Source organism: Oratosquilla oratoria, chromosome 35 (assembly GCF_046742065.1).
Source record: "Oratosquilla oratoria isolate Oo_2021 chromosome 35, ASM4674206v1, whole genome shotgun sequence".
NCBI lineage: Eukaryota > Metazoa > Arthropoda > Malacostraca > Stomatopoda > Squillidae > Oratosquilla > Oratosquilla oratoria.
In genome coordinates this window covers 44,450,219-44,460,218 of record NC_134811.1, presented here as the reverse complement: position 1 = coordinate 44,460,218, position 10,000 = coordinate 44,450,219, and positions in this window count along the sequence as shown.

Sequence of the window (10,000 nt, the reverse complement as noted above, 5' to 3'; positions counted from 1 at the left end):
ACGAGGACGAGGACGAGGACGAGGACGAGGACGAGGACGAGGACGAGGACGAGGACGAGGACGAGGACGAGGACGAGGACGAGGACGAGGACGAGAACGAGAACGAGAATGAGAACGAGAACGAGAATGAGAACAAAAACGAGAACGACAACGAGAACGAGAACGAGAACGAGAACGAGAACGAGAACGAGAACGAGAACGAGAACGAGAACGAGAACGAGAACGAGAACGAGAACGAGAACGAGAACGAAAACGAAAACGAAAACGAAAACGAAAACGAAAACGAAAACGAAAACGAAAACGAAAACGAAAATAGGAATAGGAACAGGAACAGGAACAGAAACGAGAACGAGAACAAGAACGAGGACGTGAACGAGAACGAGAACGAGAACGAGAACGAGAACGAGAACGAGAACGAGAATGAGAACGAGAACCAGAACCAGAACGAGAACGAGATCGAGATCGAAAACGAGAACAAGAACGAGAACGAGAACGAGAACGTGAACGAGAACGAGAACAGGAACAGGAACAGGAACAGGAACAGGAACAGGAACAGGAACAGGAACAGGAACAGGAACAGGAACAGGATCGAGAACGAGAACGAGAGCGAGAACGAGAATGACAACGAGAACGAGAACGAGAACGAGGACGAGATCGAGAACGAGAACGAGAAACAACAACAACAACAACAACAACAACAACAACAACAACAACAACAACAACAACAACAACAACAACAACAACAACAACAACAACAACAACAACAACAACAACAACATCGACAACAACATCGACAACAACAATAGCAGCACCACCACCAACAACAGCAGCAGCAGCAGTAGCAACAACAACAACTAAAACAATAACAGCAACACCGGTCCTGCTATCCAACCTCCATGTTTTCAATTGACTTTGTAATGGAAAACGGCATGTCACAAGCAATCCCCACCTAATCTTTCTTCGGACAAATAAGTGCACGCCGATATATGTAATCTATTACAGAGAAGTAAACACTTAAAGATTATTTTGTATCCTCAACTGAATAGAAATGTTGTTAAAAAATTTGAGTGTTCCATCTCATGAAAAGATCTTACTTCTTATTCTATTCACACTCCTCATATACAATCTGGTATCTAGCAATCTGTCCTAGAGATTAGATAAATCTATAGCAAATCCCGATACAAAATACATCGAAAAAGATAAATATATCAGAAAATTTCTGATTCAGCGAAATGACAAAATAATACTGTTCGTTTTGATTAACAAACTCGAATCGTATTGCAATCGAATAGAATGAAAAAGTTAATATATATTCAGCAATTAAGCGAGGATTAATGAAAGTTCTGTCAAGTTCGTAATGACCAATCGGGAGAGGAAATGGTAAACTTTTCCGTATATATGAAATAGAGTGCAATTAAAAAAATCCTGAATACAATATTTATACAAGATAATGCTTTATATGAATATACACATAGACATATACAAATACATACATATACACATACATATACGTTGATAGGATAAGTAGGTAGATAGGTAGCTAGCGTTTGTGTGTGTGTGTGTGTGTGTGTGTGTGTGTGTGTGTGTGTGTGTGTGTGTGTGTGTGTGTGTGTGTGTGTGTGTGTGTGTGTGTGTGTGTGTGTGTGTGTGTGTGTGTGTGTGTGTGTGTGTGTGTGTGTGTGTGTGTGTGTGTGTGTGTGTGTGTGTGTGTGTGTGTGTGTGTGTGTGTGTGTGTGTGTCTGCGTGTGTGAATGTGTGTATATATGTGTATGTGTATGTGTGTTTGTGAGTGTGTTTGTGTGTGTGTGTATATTTACCTAGTATTATTAAACGGGAAGGGAACTATGCTCGTGGTAACCCGTCTTTGTATCTTTCAGCATCGATTTTTTTCTTAAAATCTTGAATAGTATTTGGATACACTGTTTCTTTTTGTAAGTTATTCCATATATCCAGCGCTGTGTGTGGAAAGCTGTTCTTTTTCCAATCTCTTCTATAGTTATCTTTTTTGAGTTTCTTTTCATGACCTCTTCTTTTTCCATTGTCATTTTTTTGTCCATAGTGTCGCTCTATATTCCAGTTTTGGTCTAATCAATGTAACTAATATTTTTCTAATAATTTCTTCATCCAAGTAGTCAAATGCCACTTTCATTGATCTTAATAGGTTGTAGGTTTCACCGACTATTTTGTTTATATGTTTATCCGGTGTCATGTGTTTGCTGATTATTACTTCAAGGTCCCTTTCCGAGTTCACTTTTTTATTTCTTTTTCGCCAATTTTGTAATGTTTTGAAATTCTGTTTTTGTTTTTTCCAAACTCCATTATGATACACTTCTTGATTTTGAAGCTCACTTCCCACTTTTGAGTCCATTTCCAGATTTTTTCCAGATCTGATTGTAATGAATCACAGTCCTCTTCTGTTCTTACTTTCTTTAATATTTTTGCGTCATCTGCGAAGAAATTCATATAACATTCAACTGCTTCATCCATGCCATGTCATGTGGAACACCACTTATCATTTCTTCCCATTTCGATTATTTGTCTCTAATTACGACCCTAATTTTTCTTCCAGTCAGGAAATCTTCCATCTATACTAATAAATTATCTGCGATGCCACCTAATGATTCTAATTTTCTTATTAATTTCTTGTGTGGTACTTTGTCAAATGCCTTTTGTACGTCTAGATAGGCACAGTCTGCCTATCCCTCCCTCCCATCTATTATATCTATTACTCTCGAGTAGAGGCAGATTAGGTTTGTTGTAAATGATCTTCCTTGTCTAAATCCAAATTTGCTTAGGTTTAGTATAGATTTTTCTTCCAGGTGTTTAACCCATCTACTTTTGATAATATTTTTCACATATTTTAGCTACTATGCTTGATAGGGAGACCGGTCTGTAGTTAATTGGATTTTCCTTGTTTCCTCCTTTATATATTGGTACAATGTTTGCATTTTTCCAATCTTTTGGTACCTTTCCTTCTTTGAGTGAGCATTTGATTATAGTGTGTATTTTATCTGCTAATTCCTCTACGCATTCCTTCAGTACCCAATTTACAATTCCATCCGGACCATGCGAATTTCTAACATCAAGTTTTTTTTTATTTGGTCGTTGATTTCCTTCTTTGTTACAGTTATTTACTTCATTGGGGTGGATTTCTGTCTCTCTGTTCCCTCACAGTTAGTTGTGTTCTCAATGGTGAATACCGATTTGAAGTGGTTGCTCGTAATTTTTGCCATTTCTTGTTCTTCTGTGTATTCATGACTTCCTTGGCGCAGCTTTACTATTTCATGTTTGTTTTTTAGTTTACCGTTCACATATCTATAAAACAGTTTCGGTTTTTCCTTGCATTTTTCTATCATTTCCTTTTCATAATTTCTCTTTTCTTCTATGCGTATTTTTACATAATCGCTTCTTAGTTTGATGTATGTTTGTCAATTGCTCTTTTTTCCATTTTTTCCAGGCTTTGTCTCTTTTATCCTTGGCTTCACTAAAATTTTTGTTGTACCAGTTCTTTATGTATATTCTTTCTTGCTTTTGTTGTGGAACATATTGATCACACCCTCATTATAAATTTCTTTTAGTATATTCTATTTCTCTTCCAACCTTGTTTCTTCATTTAGGAATTTTTCCCAGTTTGCATTACGAAAGAATTTTTTAAATTTCTCATAATTCGTTTTGTTATACATTGGTCTTCCTATTCTATGTTTCTCATTTCTTCTTAGGTCTATTTGTTCTTTTCGTTCGAATTCTATTAGTACATGGTCATTCTTTCCTATTGGTGTTTTGTAATCTATTCTGTCTACAATTTCAGGTTCTGATGTAAGTATTAAATCCAGTGTGTGTGTGTGTGTGTGTGTGTGTGTGTGTGTGTGTGTGTGTGTGTGTGTGTGTGTGTGTGTGTGTGTGTTTGTGTGTGTGTGTGTGTGTGTGTGTGTGTGTGTGTGTGTGTGTGTGTGTGTGTGAGTGTGTGTGTGTGTGTGTGTGTGTGTGTGTATGTGTGTGTGTGTGTGTGTGTGTTTGTGTGTGTGTGTGTGTGTGTGTGTGTGTGTGTGTGTGTGTGCGTGCGTGTGTGTGTGTGTGTGTGTATATGTGTGTGTGTGTGTGTGTGTGTGTGTGTGTGTGTGTTTGTGTGTGTGTGTGTGTGTGTGTGTGTGTGTGTGTGTGTGTGTGTGTGTGTGTGTATGTGTGTGTGTGTGTGTGTGTGTGTGTGTGTGTGTGTGTGTGTGTGTGTGTGTGTGTGTGTGTGTGTGTGTGTGTGTGTGTGTGTGTGTGTGTGTGTGTGTGTGTGTGTGTGTGTGTGTGTGTGTGTGTGTGTACTTATTTCTTTGTTTTGTTCTTGTTCATGTGTGTACGCGCAAGTGTTTAAAAATGCACATATATTAATTACTTGTACAGTGTTTGTATATATTAACCTAAATACAATTGTTGTATAGTATAAATTCACTTTGATGTTATAATGACATTCAATGTGAGTGCGTGTGGCTTCGATGTCAATAACCGCACTATAATCGTAGCTGTCCTTAATTTCTTCTTCTTTCTCTCATTCCAAGGTATCGCTCGCCCTTACAAATTCCTTTTCCTTCCCTTTCTTTCTCCCTATCCCTTCACTCTCTCATTCTCTCTCTCTCTCTCTCTCTCTCTCTCTCTCTCTCTCTCTCTCTCTCTCTCTCTCTCTCTCTCTATATATATATATATATATATATATATATATATATATATATATATATATACATATCCCCTGTCTACATTCTTCCTCTTTCTCTCCAATTCCTTCCTCTACATCTTCAATCTTTCCTTCCTTCTCTTTCTTGCATCCCTTCTACTCTATCATTTCGAATGGTGCTCTCACCTCGCCCTGTACATCTCGAAATTTCTTTCGTCGATACATTTTTAGTGTTCCAGGCCAAAATATGAGCCTTTTCCTCACCACTAAGGTTAGTAGGAGCCATCAGGATGAATGTCTCCTAAAACTGCAGCGCCACAAAGTGAAACAACAAAAATAGGGGGTAGGAGGCTAGAGAAAATAATAACACAACCCCTCTCCACAAGAGCTCGAAGAGCACCGAGGCAGGAAAATGCAAGCTGGCTGAGCTGCCAGAGAGCTGGCTGAGCTGCTAGATGTAAAATAATAATAACAAGATGCCTGACAGCGGCGGGAAACGCAAAAAGTTCAGAGAGTTTTTAATTGATTTCAATGGGAAACGTTCTATACTTTTTGCGGATAATATATATAGATATATATATATATATATATATATATATATATATATATATATACATATATATATATATATATATATATATATATATATATATATATATATTATATATTTATATTTATATATATACACACCGTCTGGGGTATAGGATGCATGTTATTGTGTGGAATAAAATGTGCATTAGCATCCAATCGACACTTTAGGGACTATATAGGACGCCCCTACGAAGCAGAGCCTAACACAGTTTTGTCTATGGTAGAGGAAAAATAATACTATCACTGAGTCTTCCGACTCGGGCCTTAAAGGCGGCTAAGATGGGACGGAGTGTGGGACTAGGCATCCTACTCTCTGTAGCCCCAAAGGGGACATTCCTGTGAGAGGTTAAGCCAAAAGATGGTCTGGGAGGAGTTTATAAACCAGAATCGGAAGATTTGGATGTTTTAATGCGCATGGGTGTGGTGCAGATGAGGGTAAAAGAGAAGGGATAGGCAAAATGTTTGTGGGAATGAAGATTCATGTGTGAACATTAAATGAGACTAAATTGAAAGGTAAGGGTGGTTTTGAATTTGGGAGTGTAGTGGGGAGGGTGTTGGGGGTGAGGAGAGAAAGGAGAAGGAAATAGGTGGCTCTACTAGTAAGTGAGGAGGTAGGTAAGAAAATTGCGGAGTAGAATGAGATTTCTTCAAGGTTGATGTGGATGATGGTGAAACTGGGAAGGAAGATATGGACCTTTGTAGGCGCATATGGGCCTGGTAGTGAAAAGAGTGTAGAGGAAAGGGAGCCTTTTTTGAACAAATTTAAATGAATGTGTAGAGGGATGTCAAAGTACTGGTACTGAGAGATCTCCTTGGTAGAGTACCGGATGAACCAATGGATGGGGTTAATGGGAAGTGTGGAATACCTGGTAAAAACCATAGTGGGAAATTGATGGTGGAGATGTGTTTAGAAAGAGTTGATGATAACTACCACAATGTTTAGGGAGAAAGTCAAGTATAAGTACATATGTGAGAGGGTGGTGGATAGAAAGGGGGTTGATAAGGCATTAATGTCTTATATAGTGGTATCTAGGAAAAGAGTAGGAAGAGTTTTGGATATCCATGTTCATAGGGGGTGAAAGGGGGGAATATAAGATAATTTTTGGTGGAAGGTAAGTTGAGAGTGGAGGATATGTGGAGAAAACGGAAAAGGGTGGAAAGTGAAGAGGTGCTTAGAGTAAATTGTTTAAATAAAAAGGAAAAGGAACATGAGTACAAAAAGAAGCTGAGAGAAGAGTGGGAGGTGGTGAAGGATATAGTGGAGGTAGATGTGCAAAAGGGAGGGGGTGGTTTCAATGAAGAAGGGACTAGGTGTTCAAAGATGGTATGTAGAAAAAATAGAATGGGAGGGAATAAAAAGAAGGTTAGTGAGTGGGGGATAATGAAGTAAAGAAGGTAGTAAAAAAGAAGATGAAAACTTTCAGGTACTGGTTGCAAGGTAGGATGAGATAAAAATATGAGGGAATATAAAAAAATAAAAAAAATAAACAGAAGCAAAAAAAAAAAAAAAAAGGAGGCAAAGAAGAGAGCAAATGCAAAATATGGGAGAAGTATGGCAATTTTTTTTAAAGCAATGAAATGATGAATTGGAAGGAAATCAAAAGAGGAAGTGGAGGTAAGTCAAATAAAGAAGAAAAATTAAAAGGCGCAGATGGACAGATCTTAGCGGAAGAGGAGGTGGTAAGGGGGAGATGGGCGGAGTATTTTAGAGATTTGTTGAATGTGGAGGAGGATAGGGAGAGATAGGGGGTAGTAGTGGAAGATGCTAAGAAATTGACGGTGATGGGAGAGGTAAATGGATGAAAATAAAAAGAAAGATATGAGGTGCACATAGCTCTGGAAATGATGAGAATAGGTAAGACACTGGGTTAGATGGGTGTCATGCAGAGTGTCTGAAGAAAGGAGGTACAGTAATAGTGGACTGGCTAGTGAGGGTCTTTAATGCGTGTCTAAGGGAGGGTAGAGTGCCTGAAGACTGGGGGAGTGGCTGTACAGTTCTACCTTACAAGTAAAAAGGGGACAAATGTGAGTGTTGTAGTTTCAGAGGGATTAGTTTGTTGAGTGTAGTTGAAAAGGCTCATGGGTGGGTTTTAATTGAAAGGATTAGGAGAGGTACAGAGGGAGAAATTGGTGAGGAACAGCGTGTGTTTAAGAAAGGTAGGGGTTGCGTGGATCAGATTTTTGTGGAAACCTGATAAGTGAGAAAGCTTTAGAAAAAGGTCAGGAATTTTTGGGGGCCTTTACAGATTTGAAAAAGGTTTATGACTTGGTATATAGCAATGTAATGAAGGAGGCTTTGTAGATATATGGGATTGGGGGAAAGGTATTAAGGGCAGTCAGGAGTTTTTAAAAGAATAGTAGAGCCTGTGTTAAAATGAGAAATGGAGAGAGTGAGTGGTTTGAAGTAAACATGGGACTGCGTCAGGGACGTGTCATGTCGCCATGGCTGTTCAATGTGTACATGGATGGGGTGATGCGTGAAGTAAAGGCGAGAGTAATGGTCAGGGGACTGGAGATAGAAAAAACTGGTACACATTTCTTGTGTACCAGGGGGTTTGTTCTCCCACCTCGACGTGCAGAATGGAGTCTTCAACTCCACCTCTGCAAACGAAAAATACTTTCCCTGACAACCCTAATATCGACCTGGATAAGACTAGGCATGTTTTTCTCCACTCTGACCAAACCCGATTAGCTAACCACAATCCCTTTATTTTGAAGAAATGTCTGTCTTTTTATACTGGTGTAAGGACAGGAATTTTGAAGGGATATTATTTTTGGGAATTTCGTTTTATTTATATATTTATTTATTTGAGTGTTGACTTGAAAGACTGGGTAGTATGGACGTCGTGACGGTTTTACTCAACCAAGAAGCAAAGTAGAAAATAGAGCCTTGATAGACCATGAATTTATTCTATTCTATGTCTGCCCATCAAGATGTGTTGGCAAAGAGCCTTACTATAATCATTGAAGAAAAACATACAATAGGAGATAGCTACAAATATATTTCAGCTGATTTTGGTTCAACAAACCTTCGAGGCGACATTAGAATGTTCTCGAACATAGCGGGCGCACCATACCTCCGCCCACCCGTGACGTCACTGACACGTTCGGACAGAGGCGTAAACTAGGGCCATTAATTTTAAGAGTAATAGGAAAAATTCCCAACTTTCAGTTCAGGATTCCACTAGAGAAATAGTTTAGGGAGAGATTGTAGCAGCTAGGGGCTGTGTTGAGAAGCGAAATGAAGTTTTACGAAATAATACAACAGGGAGGTTAGTAGTTTACCCATAGATACGAACACATAGCCGTCTCGTTTTTTTTTTTTTTTTTTTTTTTTTGTGCGCAGCTAAAATTTTAATCTGATGCCAAAAACTATCCCGATAACAGATATGGGTACGTTCTGTAAGATTAATGAAAATAAATGTCAATATGTGAGTTAAATGATATAGTGCAGATATAGTAGGTAGATAGTTATTGTTATCATTAAGTTTTGAATCTGATGCCAAAAACTATCCCGATAACAGGAAAAAAAGGGTTTAAGGGAGTGTACTCCACAAACACTTTGCGTCGAAGGAGTTAGACGGTATCACACATATATACATTAGCTATGAGAGTGTAATCCTTAGAGTACAATTCTGTCTGTGATCGTTCTCTAATAAGAATACGGGGTTGAAGGTAGACACAATATTGTAAGTAGACTTATACAGTGACCGGAAGGTTGGAGCGTAAATAACTACGTTTTTCCACGTGCCTGTGCCTGTGACCTTACTTATGATGCCCATAAAAAACTGTGTTATTAAATGTCTCGCATACCCATATATTTTTCATACTGTAAGGATCAATAGATTGTCTAGTTGGAGAAAACCACAATATACTTTTGTATTTTCTTACTATATTTTTGCTTCAGTGTAATAATTAAAACATAGAAAACCTTCACTTATATTCTTTTACTACCCCACTTGGGCATAGGCCTTTTTGCTACCCAGAACCAACCCCGAACGACCTGAGGAAAGGGGACGGAGTCAGACGTGAATAACAAGGAGCAGTTTCCATTTATGGTCAGATATATCCATATAGACGATTGGGTGGTGGCAGCGTATACCTTGATTTCTTATTTCCTAAATCGTTCTTATGTGGGTATCTCTGATCACTCCCATTGGAGGTGCTCTTGGTTATACAACAATCAATCGACGGCACCACACTGATGATATCAACCAGGTTAGGAAACTTAGAAGCTGAGATCTCCAAGTTACCACCCAATCTGGGAAAGCTACACGCGACTTGCTAAAGGCAAAGAACTTTCATACCTTTGATGTTGCTGCCTCCCTCCCTAAGTCACTCAACTCCTGCAGAGGATAAACAACGAAACAGTAACCCCGTTGGCCTCATATGTTGATAAATTTAAGAATAGATTAGGCTTAGCTATAAGTCTTGCACATTCTAATCTAAGCTGTGCTCAATCCAAAATGAAGCACCAATTTGATAAGTCCCACCATGTTGAAAATAGACAATTTAAGGTTGGTGAGAAGGTGTTGGTCTTCATGCCCTTGAGTAATCACCCTTTCCAATCCAATAACAGTGGATCCTATGTAATCTTGGAGTGTCAAGGTCAGGCCAATTATGTCCTCCACACTCCCGCGAGGAGTAAGAAAAAGCGTCTCTTACACGTTAACTTGTTAAAGCCTTATTATGCCCGTGACAATGTTGTGGTGGAAGAGAGTACGTAGGCTAACCCTCCATTACCCACGT